The sequence below is a fragment of the Eptesicus fuscus genome, chromosome 2 (assembly GCF_027574615.1).
Source record: "Eptesicus fuscus isolate TK198812 chromosome 2, DD_ASM_mEF_20220401, whole genome shotgun sequence".
Taxonomy (NCBI): Eukaryota; Metazoa; Chordata; class Mammalia; order Chiroptera; family Vespertilionidae; genus Eptesicus; species Eptesicus fuscus.
In genome coordinates this window covers 84,673,670-84,695,693 of record NC_072474.1, presented here as the reverse complement: position 1 = coordinate 84,695,693, position 22,024 = coordinate 84,673,670, and the positions used below count along the sequence as shown (strand labels likewise).

The 22,024-nt window shown below is 44.5% G+C and overlaps 1 long non-coding RNA gene across 1 annotated transcript; it reads left to right on the top strand.

Annotated features, from left to right (window-relative positions):
- The first annotated feature begins 6,598 nt into the window (after positions 1–6,598).
- Positions 6,599–20,074, top strand: LOC114231024 (uncharacterized). Its single transcript, XR_003616999.2, has 4 exons — positions 6,599–7,214; positions 12,516–12,692; positions 18,081–18,228; positions 19,867–20,074. It is a non-coding gene; the product is annotated as an uncharacterized LOC114231024 (long non-coding RNA).
- The last annotated feature ends 1,950 nt before the right edge of the window (positions 20,075–22,024 follow it).

Genomic DNA, 22,024 nt, shown 5'->3' with positions numbered 1-22,024 from the left:
AGTCCCAAAGCCACTTCCACATGTTTAGCCATTTATTACAGTAGCACCCCACTTTCAGTACCAAAATCTGTGGCAGTCAGGGTCTCCCAAAGCTTATTTTAAGAAATTGAAGGGCTGGAACATTCAGAATCCACAGGGCAGGCCAGCAGGCTGGAAACCCAAGCAAGAGTTGATGTTGCTGTCCTGTCTTGAGTCCAAAATGTGTGGGGCAGGTGAGAAGGCTGATAACTCAGGCTGCAGTCTTGAGACAGAATTTCTTCTCCTCTGGAAACCTCAGTTTTTGTTCATAAGGTCTTCAACTGGTTAAGTGAGGACCACCCACATCATCACAGGTCATCACCTTCACTTAAAGCCAACCAATTGTCAATATTGACCACATCTACAGAATACCTTCACAGCAATACCGAGATTAGTGTTTGATTAGATAACTGGGTACTATAGCCTAGCCAGGGTGACACATAGACTAACCCTCTGGTTTACGGAAGGGACACGATCCATTATTAATCTTTGGCCGAGGGTATGCTTGTATATTTCCAGAAAATTTCTCCAAACCTGTGTGGGTTCCTGAAAGAAATATTAAACTGCAACATGGATCCGAGAGAGGAACTAGCCAGATTAATGAAGACCTTGCGTCTGGAGCCACACCTTGCAGCTGTAGACAATTGGCTACCCTAGCCACAAACAGCAGCCCCAGGAAACACACTGAAGATAAGGAGTGGGAGACAACACAACAGACGATAAACAGCCCAGAGATGACTTGGGGAGAGATAAAGAAGATGGTCCAGAAAGCTGAATGAATTTGTGAAGAGACCAAAACCCAAGAATGCCCGAAAACGTCTTTCTTGCCAAGCTGGCAGTAACCAGCTGTGCGGTAATCTCACGAAGGGCTAATGGGGAAGTCCTCCCTGGGTAAAATCCCTTACATGGACTGATCCCCTGCCTAGTATAATAAATATATGGGCAAAGTATAATTACACAGGTGTCCCCACCCAGCTTCCCTTTTTATATGAAACAGAACCAAACTACTGCTCCTTTGTGTATAGAATTAAAGATAGGCTTTTCGGGCTAGCATCACACGAAAGGAGGGGGAAGTGAAAACCTAAATACAATTACTATCACTGCTTGCTTCTGGGAGAGGCAAAGAGAATTTAACATTACTAAGACCTCCCCGCATTAAGCCATTATGTAAAAAAAAATCTTATGAATGGCACCCACCAGCAGCAAACTTAAGAACAGTTTTTTTCTTTTGTGGATTGAGGCCCCCATGGGTCTGCACATAGTAATAATCAATGAAAATCAGCTGCTGCACTTGCACCAGTAAAATGATATAGTTTAAAATAATAACGTCAATGAAAAATCACCTTCTTGGTGCTTAAAGTAAAAATAACACCACCCTTGATATTTTGGAATTACAGCAGCATATTGTATAATTATCCCAGGCAAAGTTACAAACTAACTCCTTAGATGCCTGGCAGAAATTCAAAGAAAGAATTTACTCCTTTACTTTTGCCTTTTAGCATAACCACTATGGCCTGTCTCATTCTTGTTCTTAGTTGTTTAATTTTAGTCTGCAGATGCGCAATAAAAATCTTAAAAGAACCCAAGCTCTGCAAGCGGCATATCAACATCTATTAAGAAATTAAAGAGGGGGAAATGCTGAGAACCAAGATCAACAATAACTAATATGAATGCGAGAAGTCTGGTTAGAAGGCTGAAATTTGGGCTCTTTGATATTCACAGGGTGAATATTTGCATTTTATTACCCACTGCTGACTCAGTGGCCTAAAGCAAACTCCCCCTAACCTGATAATCTTACTGTTTACTAATCATTACCATTGACGTGTCTAAAAGGCCATTGTGTATTCTAGTAAATAAAAGCAGATGGGAACAGAGACTCAGTGGAACTTGACTACTACGGTTAAGCTTTCCCTGGCTTTCCCCTTAATTTCAAATTTATATTTCATGTCTTGTGTTTTAATTTGCGCATCAGCTCTTTCTCCAAGCCTTTGAACCCGAGGCCACGCTGGCTGTGGCTTTTCACACTAACCATCAGGACTTTCCTCCACCATCCCTTCTCTCCCTAACATTCCTAATCCCCTACCTTGATCTTTATTTATTTACTTTGCCATAGCACTTAATACCTTCTAATACATTATATAATTCACTTATTTATTGTATGCTTCACAAAGGTAAGGGATCTTTTCTGTTTCATTCATTGATGCAGCCCAAATATCTAGGATAGTGTCTGTCACTCAATAAATAGGTGGAATGAGTGAATCCAGGTTTTGCCACACACTAGAAAGTAACAACCAATGGAGGAATTATCTAACTTCATTGAACAATTAAAAGCAAGCAAACAAATAACTATCTATTTCTTAAGGTTGTCGTGGGACTAAAGAAGATAATGTTTATAAAGTTTCTGGGACCCAGAGAGCATTCAGTAAGTGGTGTTGAGGATGGTCACCTTCTACAGCTGTTCTTTAGCAAATACTTACAAAACACCTACTGTGTGTTGGGTACTGGGCACCAAGGATACCACAGAGTGTAACAAATGCCCTGCCTTCTCAGAATGTATTTTCTTATGTGGAAACATGACCATAAATAAATTCTCTGCCCTAGACAACCAGTTCCTACATTTTTTTTAAAAAAAATATATTTTTATTGATTTCAGAGAGCAAAGGAGAGGGAGAGAGAGATAGAAACATCAGTGATGAGAGAGAATCATTGATTGGCTGCCTGCACGCCCCCCACTGGGTATCGAGCCTGCAACCCAGGCATGTGCCCTAACCATGACCTCCTGGTTCACAAGTCGATGCTTAACCACTCAGCCAAGCCAGCCGGGCATTCCTACATTTTAATTACAACCCATGGCTCTACTGCAAGGTCAGGTTCAAGGGCAATCAGAGGTTATTGCACAGCAGTTTGCACATTGCTGCCTCAAGGACATGGTGGGCCTCTACTTCAACCCTCAGCTCTTCTCTGTCACATCCTTTGCCACACAGGCCTCGCCTCTCTGGGCAGCTGGGATAGCACTTGAGCCCAGTAGTTAGATGACAGCTCTTCCAAACAAAGAGGCTCAGGGTAATTAGCTTCGCACCTGAAGTCTCCTCTTCTCCCAGGGTGAGTGCAGCTTATTTTACCTGTGACTGAAAACAAGAAGGACATCTTATCAGGGCGGGATCAGGGAGAGCTTCCCAGGCCAGTTCTGCCTGAACAATGCTAGTTCAATTACAATCACTGCTCCACTGCTGAAATTACTACCATAAGCTCGGGGTAGTGAAGGAATCAAATGATTACTTACATGTGAAGGAATCTTTTGAAGATTTTTAATCCCCCAAGCCCAGAGGCAGTTCAGCTGTCTGGGAGAAAGAACCCTGAGGAGTTTCTGAGGACACAGAGCATCCCCAGAGCGGCCCTCCGCCTTGGCTGCACTTCAGAATCATCAGGAGAGCTGTTCAAATTCCAGGTGTCCAGGCTGCAAAGATCAGAATCTCGGGGCCTGGGATCCAGGCATCAGGACTTTTTAACGCTTCCCAGGATCCCAACACGTGGTTGCGGTTTAGAACTACCTTGTATGCCCTTCAAGGCTCTAGTTCCCTTTTTGACTATTGCTTCTAAGACTTCAATGTGCATCCTGAGGATTTTGCCAATGGCGCAGACTCAGATTCAGCAGCTCTGGCGCAGAGATTCTGCGTTTCTCAGGAGCTCCCAAGTCCCCACTGAGGCTGCTCCTCAGCAGTGACATCTTCAGTAGCAAGACCCTAGTGGTTTCTGGTCCCAAACAGACCCTGGAGGGTTGAGGTGGTTCCAGAACTAATACAGGAGTTCAAATTAACTCTAGAGAGAGTGAGGGATGGCTCCAAAAATCCTGAAGAAACGGGTTTACCTGAAACCTTTTTAAACCACACCTATTGCCCTGAAGTACGCAAGCTGGCATAGTGCTGGAGTGATACATCGTGGTGATTTAAAAATGTGAGTCCTGGATTAAACTGCTTGAATACAAAGCCTAGGTCTGCCCATCTCCAGCTGTGAAGTCTTGAGCAAGTCACGTAACTTTTCTCTGCCTCAATTTCTCCATCTGTAAAGTGGGGATGTTAGCAACACCTACCTCACAGTCTTGTTATAATACAGATTAAGCATTTAGAACAGACCCTGGAAAACAATCAGTGCTCATTAATTGTTAGCTATTGTTAATTATTAGAGTGGAAAGGTGTAGGTGTCAAAGCAGACATAGGTTCAAATCCTAGCTTAGCCATATAACAACTATGTGACACCAAGCAAGGAATTTGGCCCCTCTAAGCCTTGATTTTGTCATCTGTGTTTGACAACAATGATGCCTACACTAGAGACCTGTTGAAAGAGTCAAAAGCACATATCACATGGTAGGTGCTATGGTCTGAATGTTTGTATCCCCCACCCGAATCCATGTGTTGAAATCCTAATCCCCAGTGTAATGGTATTAGGAGGTGGGCCCTTTGGGAGGTTATTAGGTCATGAGGTTATTAGGGTCAATGGGGTTAGTGCCCTCATAAAAGAGGCACCCCAGAGCTCCATGTGAGGTTACAATGAGAAGTCTGCACCCCAAAGAGGGCCCTTATCTGACCCTGATCTCAGACTCTCGGCCTCCAGAATTGTGAGAAATAAATTTCTGTTATTTATAAGCCCTCCAGGCTGCAGCATTTTGTTATAGCAGCCCGAGTGGACTAAGACGGCGGGTAGTTGGTGGGGGAGGGTCAGGCCCAGGCTGGACTTCAGGGCAGGGGCTCACCAGCGGTGTGACCAGAAGCAGGGCCACTCTTCTCAGAGTTTCCATTTCTGCATCAACAAAATAGAGCTGACAGACATGCAGTTGACAGGAGAAATGAAAACACGTGAAAGTGCTTAATAAACTGTAAAGCTACAAAATGCAAATGTAAGGTTTTAATGTTGAAAGGTATATCCCCCTCCCCCGTATAGAAAAAGGAAAGTGAGACTCTTTGGCTGTGGAACTACTCAACACTTTCCCAAACACAAGCTTGCAATACAGTGGGAAGATGATGCAGGTAACATCTCATCGCCACTCAAGCTCGATTACACGGAAAGAAATAGTGGTTGAGTGTCGACCTATGAACCAGGAGGTCACCAGTAGGGGCGTGCAGGAGGCAGCCGATCAATGATTCTCTCTCATCATTGATGTTTCTCTCTCTCTCTCCCTCTCCCTTCCTCTCTGAAATCAATAAAAATATATCTTTAAAAAATAAATAAAAATCCCTTTTGCCTTGTTGGTGGGATAGTTTTTCTATGACAAGGCTTCACTCCTGCACCACTCTCCTCGCTTTTACAGATTTTGGGGGCACCCCTTAGCCAAGGCCCCTCCAAACACAGCCCAACAAGTCCATTAAAGAAGGGAGGGGAGGCTGTGTGCTTAATGGGCATCTAATCTAAAAGCAAATTGGATGCTGTGCTCTAGAGGGAACCCCCAGAGGGAGCGAGGTGGCACCAGTGGTGCCAGGCCACTTGTCTGTGCTAATAAACCTCACTCAGCAGCCGTCCCACGTGCCGGCTCCTAAGTGCCATCTGGCACCCACATCTTGAGATCTGCCACTTCTGCTTTTGATCCAGACAGCTACAACTCACTTCCATGTGGCAACGTAAGTGTATTGACATTTATCATTGGATTCCACTTTCCAGAACAGAGAGACGGGCCTGGCAGGCGCAGAGGGCATGCATCTCCGTGGCATCACACCCGGCAGCTGACACTGGGGATTACTTTCCTATTCTGTCACCCTTTGGCACGGGCTCCTCCGCTCAGTGCTAACGACAGCCATTGGCTTGTGCTTCAAATATGCAGAGGAGAGAGTTAGTCTGCAATCTCCACACTCCTCTCTCTAGGACAAGATTATGCAACTTTGCAGATGCAATGTGCATTTAAAAAACAAACAAACGTGTATGTGTGTGTTTGTCTCTCCATATGTTTCTGCTGAAATACTGTGGCATTATTTGGGCATGTTTCTGTACATGTGTCAGCGTGTTCATGTACACATGTCTGAACGGATAAACAGCACATGAAAAGACAGGTGATTTCCCCACAAGCTGTAATCCTAGCCCTGCATCAAGCACCAGACTCTTTTTTCTATTGTTAGGACTCAGACTTTTGTTCCCCAATCCCCACCGAAGGGCTGAAAATCTGCTCAAAGCCAAGACTTTTTCCCTCTCCAGTTAAACTCATTGTTGTCCTGCTCACAAGACTCTCAAATGAGCTCAGAGCAAAAGAGAAAACACGACTCAACTTTCAGAGCACATGACGTATAAACCTGAAAGTTCCCAAACATCACTTCATTTATTCAGGTGGACCCCATTCTTCCTAGTCATTTTATTTTTTTCACCACAAGCCATTGTTTTCAAGGTGAGCTCATGGTCAAAACAATATGTCTTATGTAACAGGGGCTGTCAAAGAAGGAACCTCTCACCCACGTTATCAGGGTTCTTGTTTACTGTGACCTCACAGTCAAATAATCGGCCTTAGAACCAGCCAGTGAGTCACGCTGCAGCGGAGGCAGGAAGGTGATGACAGTCATGATATTTTGAATCCTCCAGGGAAGAGACCAGGAAGGAAACATCGGTGGGGACCGAGCGTTTACTACAGAGAAGGAAAAGAAGAAGCCTGACCAGGAAGAACGGATGTAGCTTTCTGTCATGCCTGGTGTGTCGCCACGAACCATGTAGTTGCTCAACTAATATTATTTAAGTTTAATGAACCTGAACAAAGGCAAAAGATAGAACTCAAATTTCTATTAAGGATTTACGTTTGCAAGGGAAGGATTATGAGGCAGAAGAATTCTGTCCAAATACACTTGACTTTGGACTGATCTTCCTGTCCACAGTTACTGAAGATGCACTGGCGGGAATGTTCCCTGAAACAGGAGACAAAGGATCATAGAAACCAAGAGCCGGAAGGAAGACAGATGAGCAGCCGTGAGCCCAGGGAGATGAGTAACACCCAAGGACAAGACAAATGGCCCCCAGTCTAGAACTTTTTGACTTGAAACCATTTTGGCCTCTAGATGCTGTTATGAGTCCAGGCCTTCCGGTGGCTTAAACATGGCAGTCCAAGCCCTCTTACCAGAGGTTAATCAGTCCTCTTATGCAAGAGAAAAAGTCAAATAGAAACAGTCTCCATCTCACAATGAAAACACAAATTAAGGGTCAGAAGAAATCTCAAGGAGTCACCCAAGGTAAAGACCTTTTAATGATAACAGTAAGAGAGATGGTGGGGAGATGGCATTGTCACATCCTGCTGAGAGGAAGGTAATCAGGTGGAACATTTCTGGAGGACAGTTTGGCGCTGTGTATCAAAAGCCTTAAAATTTTGCATTCCCTTTGATCCATCTAGGGTACAATTGACCCAATTATAGGATCTTATTATCATAGGAAATAAATAGTCATGATTTTGTACAAAGATATAGCTAAAATGGTATTTATCCTGCTATTGTTTCTAATAGTGAAAAATTGAAACAATTTAAATTTTCTCTAACAATATTGGATGAATAATTGTGCATTTATGGAATAAAATCCTATGTAGTTGTTAAGTTTATGTATAAGAATATTAATTAGCAGGAAAACTGCCCATGCTGATCATTCAATTAAAATTGAAAATTATAAAACTACTTAACTAGTAAGATCCCATTTTTGTACAATGCATGTATAGATGACTAGACACCTAAATATTGAGGGTGGTTATCACTAGGTGGAGGGGTAATGTATAACTTTCATTTTCTTCTTTACGTTTATTTTTAAGTTCTAAGTTTTCTACAATAACATGTATTATTTCAATTATGTTTAAAGTGAAAGTATTTTTAAAGTCATCTGCTCCTGAAAACTTTGTAGCTCACTACACTATTCTTTGGGTGAGGGGGTTAAGAGGAGGTAGATAAATAGAGATCAAAACCACTTTTCAAAAAATTATTATTTTTATCGTTTTACCAACAAATGAAGCAAAAAAAACAAGGCCCAAGGCCCTAGTGCTGCTCTCCTGCTCTGAGCAGTTCTGAATCTCCAGGAATTCCTCCTAGAAACTTTCATGGCTGGTTTCCCTGCCTTTCAGCCCCTCCACCCCTGCCCCCCGCCATCTCCCACCCCTTGGACAAGATTACATCCAAGTGCAGCTTCATATCCTTTAGGTTCCTGTGGGCAGAAGGAGGAGCCTTTGGCTTATGGGTAGTTGCCTTGATTCTTACGGGTTCTTTTTAGGTGTCCTTGGTCCCAGAGTGTCACTGGATATCAGGCACAGGGGCCCACATGGTCACTTAGTATTTCTTACATTGTGATGAAGTCCCTCTTCACACTGACCCAGGCCTCCTCTCTCCCACCAGTCTCTCAGCCTACAGATGTATCTGGATCTTCTGCACAAATGGGAGGCCCTGGGGCACCACACCTTGGCCCTCCTCCTGCCTCACTGTGGCATGATTTTTGCCCCTGGTTTTTGCTTCTAGACCATTCTCCTTCTCTTGTCCACCCTCACACCAGCTTTAAACTGTATGTCTTTGTATCACATCACTCACTACCCTTCCTTATCATGTTCATGAACCAACCTGACATCACTCCCTTCATTCCCTGAAGACTTTGGCGTCTGGCTCACAGTCTCTCTCTCCAGCATTACTCTCAGCATAGTAATTCATGGGTTCAACATTCAGGGAGGTGAACCATCTTCTATCTTGGCTTCTCAGCTTCTTAGCCTCTTCCCCTCACATACTCTGATTTTCCATTCATTTTATCTGTTCACTCCCCTCACATACTAGGATCCTCCACTCACTTTATCTGTTCACTCCCATGATTATACCCTAGCCCTTATCATTCCCAATAATTGAAATGCCACATGATCTCAGTTCTAGTAATCCACTATTCTACTATCATATCCTATATTTCTAGCTCTTTCCTTCTAATACCCCCCCCCCCCCGCCACAACCCTTCAACCCACAGGAATCTAAAATACACTGGCTCTACCACATTTTCACTGTCCTTTACCTCTGCCATGCCCTCACTTCCCTCCTAACCCAGCTTAAATTCCATGATCAATGATTAGAATAACTTCCTTGCATAGATACTCTATCTCTTGACCCTCTGTCTTATTTCATTTTACCAACTTGGTGAAATTCTAACCCTGGTTAAATCCAATTCTATTTCTCTCTCCCTCTCCCTTACTCTCTCTGAAATCAATAAAGACATACTTTTAAAAAAGAAGACACAGAAGGTTAATTTGACTTGAAATATTACCCTTTTATTCCCAGTTGATATTGTTTTCATAAGAACAATAACAAAATTATGGGTGTAGCATCATCATATCAAATTTATAAGGATAATATTAATTATTTTGACAGTTCTATAAATTCATTTTGCACATTGTATTAGAAACAATTAGCATAGACTTTGAACATCTACTTTTCTTTTCACTGAGATGTTGATCTTCATGATACTCATTGTAATGAGTTTCAACCAGTGACAACATTAAATGGAACCAACTCCATGTCTGTTTCTTAGCAGCTATATCCCAGTACTGGCTTATATCAAGGTACCATATTAAGAGCATGGACTCTGGAGCCAGCCTCTCTGAATTTGAATTATGGCTCTGGCATTTTCTAGCTATTTAAATATTTGCAAGTTATTTATTCTCTTTATGTCTCAATTTCTCATCTGATAATTGGGCATAGTGATAGTGTTTGCCTCCTTAAGTTGCTGTGAAAATGAAAAGAGTTAATATTTATAAAGTATTTAGAACAGTTCTTGTTATTATTAGTGACCCGGTGCATGAAATTCATGCACATTAAAAGGGAACTAATTAAAGGAAATATTTTAATATTGCTATTTGCCCTTTCTCTATAATGGAAGTGTCAGAGATGGAAGAAAATTAGTAAAATGTATATGAAAATCTTCCTCCTGTCAGAGTCTGGGGCGCACCACAGGAACCAGAGTCAAGTTCCCACCCACCCACATGCGCTTCGAAATTGAGAGACCCAGACCTGGCCGGCCCCACCTCTATTGGGCTAGATCCAGACCTGGATGGCCCCACCCCTGCCTGTCAAGCCCCACCGGGTGGGGGGGCATGGCCTCAGGTCGCCTGGCCCGGTGCCGGGGCAGGGTGCACAGCCTGAGGTCCTCCAGCCTGGTGCCAGGGCCGGGAGTGCAGCCTGAGGTCCCCTGTCAAGCCCTGCTGGGTGGGGGGCACAGCCTCAGGTCCCCTGCCCCAGCTCAGTGCCACGCAGATTCAGATCCCTGCTAATTGCTCCTTAAGGCTTATTACGGGAACTCAGCCTCTGCTGTGGGCGCAGCCATCTTGTGTTATGGAATCACTGCCTCCACTGTGGGTGCAGCCATCTTGTTATGGTGTGATGGTCAATTTACATATTTCCTCTTTATTAGATAGAATAAGTCCTACAAGATTTTTAATTTATTAAGCTTGCAGTTAACTAAACTCTCAAATCTCCCAAGTTTCTTGCATGTATATTGCTTGTGATTCAGTCTACTTTCGTCTAAAATTGTGCAATGGATTCCCTTTTTCCAGATTAAATGCAAGACTTTGCATTCAACCCTTTTGAACTTCCTTTGGTGGCCTTGGCTCAGGAACACTTTCATTTCCCTTCACTTTCTGTGCTCACCACGCCCCCCCCCCACCCCCTCCCCAGTCATCCTGGGCTCAGGTACTAATAAGAAAGAGGAAGAGAAAGGAAAGATCACCCCTATACACCAAGCAGACAGTCCTCACTGCTTAGATCTGCCTGCAACTTAACTTTGGAGCCCAACAAAATTAAAGCGGCTCTATTTACATTTAAATTAGTCATAGAGTCAAAATATGACAAGCACAGAAACTTAATAGCTGAGTTCCAGGCAACATTTCTACCTAACTAATTTTTAATTGCTATTAAAACAAGCCCAGGCTGTTGTTTAAAGTATCCCAAGGAAATGAAATAAGGACAGTTGTGACAATTATAAAACTGCCTTCTTCGGAGGAATAAGTGTCTGTCCTATTAATGAATAGAAACACAATTCAGGGAAGCAAGCCATCCAAATGCATCACTTGAATCCTGTTTGGCTGTTCTGACGTAGAAGAAGATAAGCAAAAGAATCAACTGGGGAAATGTAAGAGGCGGAACTACAAAAATAAACGTGTCGTCCCTGACATCTGTGTTTATAAATGCATTATGGTAAACAGCAGAGGTTTTCTCTATGGTTAGCCAGGACCAGGGTGGCATCATGCGCGTTTTGTTCTTTTCTGCAGCCCTAATCGTAAGGGCTTTCCTTACTGTCTCTTTGCTTCCAGCTTTTGTTTTAATCTCTTCATAAGGAGTTGGCAGAGACATAGCTGGGCAATTTCAGAAACATGGCTTTTAACCAACCTGCTCTGTTACATTGCTGCCAAAAGTGAGTCTGTGCAAACTGTTCTTTAATGAAGAGGTAGTTTGTCCACGACCCCTCCTCACCCAGGTGCAGATTTTCTTTATCAATAACCCCAGAGCAGGTTTGAATAAAAGTAATGACACATGCAGGGACCAGATGTTTGCAGCGTAAGAAAGGGAGGTAAGTTCACACAATTGTTCTGCCGTCTTGCTTTCCGCTGGGGTTCTTTCCTGTGGGCTGTCGGACACATTAACAGGCCCTGGGCCTGTGGACGGACGGCCCTGCGGCGAGAGCCTGCGAGCAGCTTACGCTGCCTTCCCTTTCCGGTGCAGCTGGTGTTTGCCGGGGGACATGATTTGAGAGTTGATTTATTTACCCTGCCTTTTTTTTTTTCTTTAAGTGAATGGACATAGATGTCTGTTTGTTGAAACAATTAATAAACTGTAGTGAGATGCTTAGGATTGAACAGAAAAACATCCTTGGCTTGCAGGTGGAAACCTAAGGACTTTGACTTTGGGGATGTTCTGTAATGTAGCTCGGAGCAAGATCAAAGGACAGTTTTTTGGTCTGGTTTTTATGCAAACAGCTGATCACTTTCTCTTGGGGAAACCAGTGGGTTCCCTCCAGTTCATGCTTCCTCATGGCGAACCTGCTGTCTGTGGAGACTTTGAAGGCCTTTACACAGCACCTTAGCTATTGAGAGGAAGCGAACGTGCCTCCTCTTGGGCCAGCTCCTCCTTCCTAGTCTCTTTAAAAAGGAACCTGAGACCTCCGAGCTATAATCCAACTGTGGTGAAAACAGGGGTAAGCGAGAGAAGGTGCACTTTCTTCCTTTAAAAAATGTGTGCACTATTTTGAGTAGTAATACGAGCGTGCACACCAAGTTAGAAAGGTCTAAAGGAGTATTCAGTGAAAAATAATTATCTTACACCCCTTCCCCAACCAGCCACCAAGTTCCTTTATCAGAGATAATGATCATTACCAGTTGCTAGACTTCCAGAGACATCCTCTGTAGATATAAACAGCTGTGTATATGCTTCTTAAGTACACAATAATGTACAATGCACATTGTTCTATACCTTGCCTTTTTCACTTAGCAATATGTCAAAGGTTTTTTGTTGTGTCTTTGCTTTTCCTGCCCCAAGTGCTACCAGAAGAGAGAAGTCATTCTTCAGTTCAATGACCTGCCTGTGGCTCTGGCTTACTGCACTTACAACAAACAAGATGCCACGTTCCACTTCCCCCAGCCTCAGGTCATCTCAGCCTGGAGAAATAGGAATCATATTTAAAACCTTAAAACTTTAAATAACAGGAAGTTTGAGGTGAGTGGAAGAAAAAGCCAAGGATGGGTTCTGTTTTAAAGAACGTTATGTGGAACTGACAGTTGAGCAGAAGGATAACTTTGAATGCAGCCTTGCAAAACAAAAATTCATTGGTTCCTTTCCCTGCCTTCATAAGTAGAACACAAATGTACTCACCATAATAGTGTTGCTTTTGCTAGTTAAGGACCTGTCGGCAACATAGCTTCAGTATTCTAGACAAACGCAAGGGAGGTGAACAGGAGAACAGGCGTTGGAATCGAGCAGACCTGGATGTTAATACTGGCCGCAATAATTATTCACTCAAGTCATTGAACTTCTCAGAGCCTGGATTTTTCTTTATGTGAAGTGGACACCCCTAAAAGAGTGATTGTGAGAATTGTTTTTAAAAAGTCAGGTACTGTAGGCATCCGCTGTTACCATGATAATGCCACCTAGCAGCCAATCCCCAGTTCTCCATGACTTAACATCTATTTCACGTTCATGGGTCTGTTTACGGCGATTATAACTGGCACATTGTTACTCTTGCCCATGTCCTATTGGCCAAAACACCACATGGCCAAGGCCAAAGTCAAGGGAGCAGGAAGAATACTCCACCCACAGTGAACCACAAAGGCAGACAGGGAAGGAAGAATTGCAAACAAAATATATAGGCACCCAGTGCAGTACAGTACCAGGCACCCAGGAGTTTCACATAAATGGGAGTAATCATTCTTATATTTTTATATTATTACACTATTATGTTTTAATAATTATATGTTACATAGTATATATACACTGAGTGGCCAGATTACTATGATCTCTGAACACATAATAATCTGGCCATTCAGTGTGTGTGTGTGTGTGTGTATATATATATATATATATATATATATATATATATATATATATTAGAGGCTTAGTGCATGAATTCGTGCATGGGTGGGGTCTGGCTAGCCTGGCCAGGGGGAGGGGACATGGGCGGTTGGCTGGCCTGCCTGCTGTTCAAACTCCTGGTTGAGGGGACAATTTGCATATTAGCCTTTTATTATATAGGATATACACTGAGTGGCCAGATTATTATGCATTCAGAGATCATAATAATCTGGCCACTCAGTGTATATTATTAGATGTTATATAATTATACATCATTAGTTATTATATACTCTTCACATTTGAAAGGAATGAGCGATGATACTGAATTTACAATAATTCTAAGACATACCCTAAATTTTTTTTAAAACACTTACTTTAAAAAAGTTATTTTGTCATTGATGTATCTAACCATCACAGGCATGTACCGTGCATCTGTGAGAATGTGAAAACGATGTCCCCTCTAAGCAGGTTGCAGCCCTAGGGCCAAGAACATGGCAAGTACATAACAAAAAGACCCCCATCCATGGGGCAGGCACCGGTCTGCACAGAGCATATGGCTCGGCGCCTTGGAGAGCAGACGAGAGCAGCCCTTCTGCCCGTGTGTTCACAGCGCGACCTGCACACCATATGCAGCTCCTGAAAGTGGAAGGCGGCCCAGGGATCTCATCATGCATGGGGCTCTGGTTCGTTGCCACCATGCCTGCGAGCAGTCTCCTTGGAGCTTTGATTCACAGCTTCCTTTCTGCTTTCTAAGTTATGGTCTAGAAAGCTGACACTTGGAGGACACGGGGTTACCTGTTTCCCAGAACTCCTGCAGCTTTTCATGTCTGAACTCACACCCAGGTGATGCGGCAGCTCCGAGGCCCAGGAGCTGGGATCGCAGAGAAATGCACAGACTTACACAACTTAATTTCTTTCATCCTGACTGACAGGATAAGGACAGACGGGAAGAGGAGAGAAATCTAAAGAAGCTTTCTAGGTGCTGACATTCTAAGCTTGTGGATAGATAAGCAGCTCATGGGGCGTGAGGGTGCGAGGCAGCAAACATGGAGAGATTGAGAGAGGCACCCCAGGGTGGGGTGGGGTGGGCGACCCTTATGTCTTCACATAACAACCAACGTGAGAAAAGATGTGGAACTCAGTCCTGAACTGCTTATTTGGAAAATTAATTAGGAAATGGCTAGCAAGCAATGGTTCCACTGAACAGAACATTAATTTCAAAGTTAGTTAGAACCTAGGTATAGGGAGGAGAAGAGAGGGGGAGAGAAGAAAGAGGAGGAGCTGAGACAGAGACAGAGGGAAAAGAAGAGAGAGAGGAGAAAGGACAGGAACAGAACAGGGGGTGGGGTGGGGGGGGGCAGGAACTAGACCTACTTCGCCCCCCAGTGTGGGGCACAGGGCCTGGCCTAGAGGAGGTGCTGGTTAACAGCAGAGTGGCCCAAGGAGAGAGAGGAGATGGGAGACTGCAATGCTGACCTCCATTATTTTACTAAAAGCATTATCCAGACCCTAGAATGAAACATCTAAAGTCCCACCAACTTGTTAGCTATCTTATTTGGAGAACCATCCCACACTCTTCCTAGCATAACTCATCCTGGCTTTCCCGACTTCCTTCATCACCATTCTAGGCGATTTCTTTCTTCCTCTGCCCCTCCTGCAGGCAGGGAAAAGGAAAGCATCTCTTGCTCACTGGCTTGAGGGCTCTCTCTCTCTTCGCTTTTCCTGTTTTCTCGCTTGTAAGAGTCTGTTAGGCGTTTCCTGTGAGGTTTATTAGCAGTCTGGCCTGTGAATCTCTGAAATAGTCTCTGTCATCATCCCTCACTCCAGGGACACCGCGAGGCCCCCTGAGCAAGGCGTGGGGAGCAGCAGTTCATCTGGGGAGCGTAGCTGCCGGGGTGTTCTCCACCTGCTGTCAGGGCCGAGGCTCCAGAAGAAGGCAGGAGCACTGGAGGATGCTCCCAGAGTGACCTCTCCTTGGACCTCAGCCAGAATCAAAGCTCGACTTCCTCTCATCCTTTACAACGTGGTTGGGCTCAATGAGGTCCCACGCAGTTGCCTGGGCTTCCATGCTCAGGAATGAGTCCCGCCACTGGGCAACACAGCCTCCTCTCTGGAGCTTTCCAGATCCATTCAAGACCCAGCTGCCAGTGCAGGGATTCAGCAATCTGAGGATGGCATGTTTATTCTGAAACAGTCAGAAAGCTTGATTGATATAGTGAAAGAAAGTAATGCTTGCCGAATACGGCCCAGTTATTGCTGCATTAATGCATTCAGATTAGCAGGTGACATTGGCTGGAAGTCACGTTTCACTAAGTTGGGCTGCTGAACCTCCTCTCCCCTACCCCAAAGCTCAGATGATGACTCCATATTTCTCCTCAAGGGTGCATGGTGGTGTTTTAATCTTAGCCGGAAATGGGCAAATTGAAGCATGGTTGGGTGATGCCCCAAAAGTTAGTCATCAAACCGACACCCTTTGACACCTGCTTTCTGCCAAGCCCACATTCTAACCATTAAATGACTCTTCTAAGAAGGAAGAAATTGTAACATGCTACCAAGGAAATACAGGAAGACACCTTATTGTAGAACATCAGACTTGGTTTGTAAATCTACACCGGGGTATGTGAATCTACACCTTGAATCTCAGCCACAAGTAACGATGGCATAAACAAAGGATTCTTTGCTCATTGTTATGGATTAAATTGTGTCTCCCCTACCCCTCAAAAATCCTATTTTGAAGTCTTAATCCCAATACCTTAGAATGTGGCTATATTTGGAAATAGTGCCTTTAAATAGATGATTAAATTAAAATGAATCCCTTTGGATAGGCCCTTATGTTAGTCAGGGTTATCTAGGGAAACAGAACATATACGTGTGTGTGTGTGTGTGTGTGTGTGTGTGTGTGTGTGTGTGTGGTGTAGAGAGAGAGAGAGAGAGAGAGAGAGAGAGAGAGAGAGAGATTATTATAAGGAATTGGCTCACGTGGTTATGGAGGCTGGCAAGTCCCAATATCTGCAGGTGAGTCAGCAAGTGGAGACCCAAGAGAGCTGCTGGTGTAGTTCCATCAGAAGACTGGCCAGCTTGAGGCTTCAGGAAGAGCCGATGTTTCGGTTGGAGTCTGAAGGCAGGAAAAAAGCCAATGTCCTAGTTTGCAAGAAATTAGGCAGGAAGAATTCTCTCTTACTTGGGGGAGGGTCAGTCTTTTTGAGTCCTAGGTTCTTACTTTGCTGGTCTGTTACCAGTTTCCAAACAAGCAGACTCAACGTCATGCTGTACTTAACACCTCAAAGTCCTCCCACCGTCATTCATTCCTCCGTGCACAAAAGACTGTTCTAAGTGCTTGGCATGCATTATCTCACTTAAGCACGAGAGCTGAATGGTGAAAAAAACAGGAAGTCTCTGCCTTAGTATAATTTACAGATTAGAGGAGAGAAAAATACGCATGTTATTCTAATGAAGTGTGACTAGGCTTCTGAAAGGGAAACTACTGGGAGCTACAGGAACCAACGGCAGAGAAATGTGACCTATTATCTGTTTACCCAAACCTTTCCCATTCTGCTAGACCTGAGTCAAATGCTAGCCCTTCACCAATCAGCACTCACCCCACACCCATCAGAATGAACTCCTTGTGTTGATGTACTTGGTAATATTAAAGAATACTTACCTAGTGATAGGCTTTGAGCTAAATACTTTCAATACAGTGTACACTGAACCTTTACAACCAGGGGTCCTCAAACTTTTTAAACAGGGGGCCAGTTCACTGTCCCTCAGACCGCTGGAGGGCCGGACTATAGTTTAAAAAAAAACTGTGAACAAATTCCTATGCACACTGCACATATCTTATTTTGAAGTAAAAAAACAAAACGGCAAAAACACCCACATGTGGCCCGCGGGCCGTAGTTTGAGGACACCTGCTTACAACAATTCCATTAAGTAAATCATCTCCATTTTATAGACCAAGAAGATGAAACTCAGAGGCTCATATGAGCAGACCTTTGCACCAACACTTTCTTCTTAGAATCCTCTTCCTCCAGATTGTCACCTGGCTGCCTCTTTCCTTAGGTCTCGGTTCAAATGTCACCTCCTCCAAGAAGCCTCCCTTGACCACTGATTCTTAAAGGTCCACTGTTTCAGAGTCACTTGCATACATCACTCTATTTTCTTCACAGCTCCCATTGCTTTTTGAAATTATTTTTTATTTACTTGTTTTCATGCTTATTGTCTGTCTCCTTCCAATAGATTGTGTACATTCTAGGAAGCGAGGAAGGTCACCTCCTCTAAGTTGGGCCTGTCTCTATCCTTGGCCCTTCAGTATACTTGGTATATAGTAGACCTTCAATTAATGTTCATCGAATGAATCAATTAATGTTCATCGAATGAACATAACTAGAATCACATAGCTAGGAAGTGGCAGAATTGTGATTGAAACCTAGAAGTATCTTTCTGCAAAGTCCAGGACTTAATTTCTTTTATAGACTTCACGCTATCCATCTTGCTTTAGAGTTTGTTTACTTTCTGTCTCTGCTTCCTGGTTCTCAGGGCCATGCGACCACATCCTAGACCTCTTTGTACCTCTTGTGCCCCTGTGGGGACACCGCCTTGCTCCTCAGACACTCCGCCTGGGTTTGCTGAGATGGCTGTTTCCGTGGCAATGCCCAAGGAGAAAGAAGGGCCCTGAGGCCCTGAGGTGAGCACTGTCAGAAAGCTTCCTCCTCAGCCCCACTCTGCCCGAGGTGTCATCCGTGGCCTTGGGAGGTGGCACCACCTTGAGGCTGAGCCCGCTGGCTCCCTGGGAAGTGTGTCCCCAGTTTCCAGCTGGGAGGCCCACATCCAGTGGGCGGACTAGGTGTCATTCTCTCTTCCATTTGAGGAGTACAGGCCAAGTCCTCGAGTTCTTAGAAGACCGTTGGCTCTGTTATTGTGGGTGGGACCCTTCTCCCCCAAGGACACTCTGGGTGCTTCCTGGGAGACGGCCCTCCTGCTGCATGGGAAATGGATCCAGTACAGCAGAAAAGCTTCCTGCCCTGGGGCTGACTCTTGGCTTTTCCCGTTTTTCCTTGGCTAATAAGTCAATGGAACCTTAGGAGGCTCCCTGTTCCGTCCCTCTGTCTGTGCCTGTGGGGAACAGAGCGGGGAAGACTTTCTTTGGGGCTCACACTGCTCTGATGTCATCAGAAAACCCAAGGGAGCAATGAAGGTGAAGTAGGCTCCTGTCTGTGCACAGAGCCGGGCTGGCCACTCCAAAGCCCAGGGCCCTCCTGGAGCCTCGCGGAGAGACTGCTGTCATCTCCTCCGTGGGGACCAGCCACAGCCCTCAGAGTGGCCTCGCCTTCTCCATGCTCATTTTTCCGTGCAACTGTCCACTTCCTGGACTGACAGTGGCAGCTGCCCATGGGGGATGATGTGACAACAGCTAGACAGGACTTCCCCTCCAAATAGCTCCTTGTTGCCTGAATTTCCTCTGTAATTCCCTGGAGTCCTTCAGAATTGGCTGTTAAGAGAATGCTACCAACATGCAACTCCCCAAAAGGCTAATCCACTAGACAGGGGTCAGCATTTTTCTGAAAAGGGCCAGAGAGTAGATATTTGGGGCCTTGTGGACCTAGGATCTCCTTGCAAAGGGTCACCTCGGCAGATACAGCCCCAAGGCAGCCCCAGACAATAAATGTTCCAGGAAACTCTTTACAAAGCCTGCAGCAGCCTGGATGTGGCCATGGACCAGAGCTTGCCAGCCTAGCACTGGGCTGTAAGTCAGGGACATTCTGCCCCCTCTCTATCCCAGTGCCTCTCATGTGAGGCGAACAGTGAAGGCAGGTTGAAATGTTGTTTGTTGAAGTACTGATCACCTAACAACAGTTCAAGAGAAGCCTTTTGATAGCCAACCTTTCCAGAAGGTGCCTCAATATCGTGGAGGGTATTCAGAGGCTGAGAATTGAGGAGGGTGGGGCTCTAAAATAAAATTTGCCAACTTAATTTTAACCAAATAGATCTCATTGGTTAGAGTCGTAAATCTCAAAATCCCATCACTGGCTGAGATCACCTTCCCCTGTGTCTGGAGACCAGCAGAAAAGGAAGGCTGGGAGCAATGGAGACCAGCGACAAACCAGGAACCCTGAGCATGGCCACTCTTCCCAGTTTGGGCACTGTTGTTACATCCCTGCACTCAGAAACGATGTTTGCTCTTACTATTCCAGAGAGTGAGCCAGAGCCCACAGTCCTGGCTCAGGTAAATCACTGAAGCCCTTTGATAAGGGTTCAGCTGTTCTCTAAAAAACCAGCACTGCCATCTGGTGTGCCATTTACCTTCTTTCCGCCCCTGTTGCAGTCACATCGCTGTGGCAATCATGGAATCCAGGACCTGCCTGTTGGTCTCTTTCAAGATGGTGGAAGTCATGATGGTGAATCTCAGCACTGACTTGAGGAGATGATACTTACTGCCACCTTAACATCAGCTGTTTTCTGACTACCACATTGACTTAGTCCAACTCAATGCAATGGCCTGAGTTGCATGAACTTATCACAGTACTAGACATTTGGGGACCTTATGTTAGTCAGGATAGGTAAGGTTATGCTACAGTAATAAGCAACCTCAAAATTTCAGTTTCTTAACACAACCCAAGTTTATTTCTTCTCCTGTTACATGTCCAACATGGGTTGTCAGGCAGGCTGTACTCATTATAGTCATTCAGGGACTGAGATAATGCAGGCTTCGTCATGACACGTGCCTTCTTAGCTACTTCATCAGGAGAAAGAAGTGTGACATCTCATGCCCTGGTCTGCCCAAAAGTGTCATATCCACTCACATTTCACTGACCAAACAAGTCACATGCCACATGGAACTTCTAAGAGGGGGTGGGGAATGCAATCCTACCCTGTGAGCAAGCCTATAGGACCTGAATAAAGGGTCAAGGGATCTGATTGCATGCCGAGTTAAATTTCCTCATGGGGAAAATGCATTACTAGGAGCCGAGGGCTGACATTAAATAAAAAATTCTATAGGCCCTATGAACAGGAGTTAGTTTGAATACTTCAAATGTGTAGCAGATGAGAAGACCACTCATAAAGGAAAGCCCATCACTGAGGGCCAATCTGATGTGAGCTATGGGCTGGAGCAGGCATTGAGGACAGCTGATGGCTCCACAGTGGGAGGAACAGACTGTTTTCTTCCAGGAAAAAGTGAACTTTTTAAAAAATCTGAGACAAATACTAGGTTCTGTAAAAAACCTAGGATTCAAACACAATGATAGTTCTGAGAGGGGGGTAAGACTGTTGATATGGAAAGGTTCTGATGAAAGACAATGGAGAGATGAAGAAGAAGCTGGTGTGTCTACCCCATCCTGCAAGTCATGCCCCCCTTCATATCCATGGCAGAAGTGCCCAAGACAAAAGAGCATCATGCCTCACAGCAAGGCTGTGTGGTTGTACGGGTTGGGCACTGCATACCTCGAGGGGGTGCCGATTATACCGTGATTTATGTAAGCAGCAGCTGGCAGCTGGGTGTAGCCTATTCAAGGCAAGGTGTTGGACTCTTGCTCTTCACTTGACTCAGCTCCTGACCTCATTAGTTTGGCTTCCTGCCTCTGGCATTGTCCTCACTCTTGGAATCTGACAACAAACACAGGTTTTCTGGTTATGACTCTTGACTCTTGTGCTCCCCAGTGGGTAACTAACATATTCCCCAGGAGCAAAGTCACAAGAGGGCATTTTCAGCCCTGCAAGTGAGGAGAGGTAGAAAAGACTGCTGTTTGATGTGCCTCAAAGAACATCCAAACCGGAAGGAGGGATTTGGGTGATGTTGGGATTCTATTGAGCAGAGGAACCATGGAGTTAGCTTTCTCTTCCAGTTCTTGTGATGCTGCTGGGCCACTAAGGCTGGGAGAACATCCAGAGCAGAGGGATGCTTGCTGCCTACCTAATTTTTGGCATAAAGTAGGTCCTCATTAATATTTGTCAGAAAAAAATCATGAATATGTATATTTAAAGGACAGTTCAACTTTCTTCATCCCACGGTCATAAGAGTGACGAGAATTTGACCACAAAACAAGCTACTGAAATGTGAAAAAGTCAGTCAACCAAAGTGGAGCGAGAGGAGGTGAGTCTTTGTTCCACGGAAAACCAAGCGACCATCTGGCATTAGACTGATGTTTGGGAGTGTATCTCTCAGATATACCCTCCCTTGTGATTTGGTCCTTTAATTTCAGTCCTAAAATGTTCAGGGGTGGAGTGAGTTTGAAACTCTTTAAGTGCTTGTGAAAATACAAGGCAGGGTTAAGTATTGGATCTGGTATTTGTACTAAACATTAAAGGTATCACCACATTGAAAACTAACATTCAATATCAAAGGTGTTATCATACAATATTAAACAAACAGAAGAAAAATTGCTTTTAAGTAAAGCAATACACTTATATACTTCTCCATTATAATAAACATTTTTTTCATAAAATCATAATGCTCAGGAAAGTAAGTGCTAGGGCTGAGGTCA